Genomic DNA, 522 nt, shown 5'->3' on the forward strand with positions numbered 1-522 from the left:
TCCGAAGTTAAGCATGCTTGGGCGAGAGTATTACTAGGATGGGTGACTTCCTGGGAAGTCCTCATGTTGCATTCCCTCTTTTATTTTTTTATTTTTTTTTGCGCGACGTGCAAAAGACAACGCACGGGCGCGACATATATTTACCACATTTTATTATTTTGCACGTTTGCGGTAAGTTTTTGCTCATTTCTCATTATTCACGCATGTACCAGCGGGCAAAGCAAAGTACAATCGTCTTTGTAGTGGAGCTGGGAGGGGCAAGCATAAGGTACGAAGACGGGGGTAACATGTCGGATGCGATCATACCAGCACTAAATCACCGGATCCCATCAGAACCCCGAAGTTAAGCGTGCTTGGGCAAGAATAGTACTAGTATGGGTGACCTCCTGGTAAGTCCTCGTGTTGCATTCCCTTTTTAATTTTTTTTGCGCGGCGTGCAAAAGAAAACGCATGGGTGCGACATATATTTTCCTCGTTTTATTATTTTGCATGTTTGCGGTAAGTTTTAGCTCGTTGGTCATT

General features: G+C 44.1%; 1 non-coding gene across 1 annotated transcript; it reads left to right on the plus strand.

Moving 5' to 3' along the window:
- The first annotated feature begins 292 nt into the window (after nt 1-292).
- On the plus strand, nt 293-411 carry LOC119296356. Its single transcript, XR_005145135.1, has one exon. It is a non-coding gene; the product is annotated as a 5S ribosomal RNA (ribosomal RNA).
- The last annotated feature ends 111 nt before the right edge of the window (nt 412-522 follow it).

This window comes from Triticum dicoccoides, chromosome 1A (assembly GCF_002162155.2).
Source record: "Triticum dicoccoides isolate Atlit2015 ecotype Zavitan chromosome 1A, WEW_v2.0, whole genome shotgun sequence".
Lineage (NCBI taxonomy): Eukaryota > Viridiplantae > Streptophyta > Magnoliopsida > Poales > Poaceae > Triticum > Triticum dicoccoides.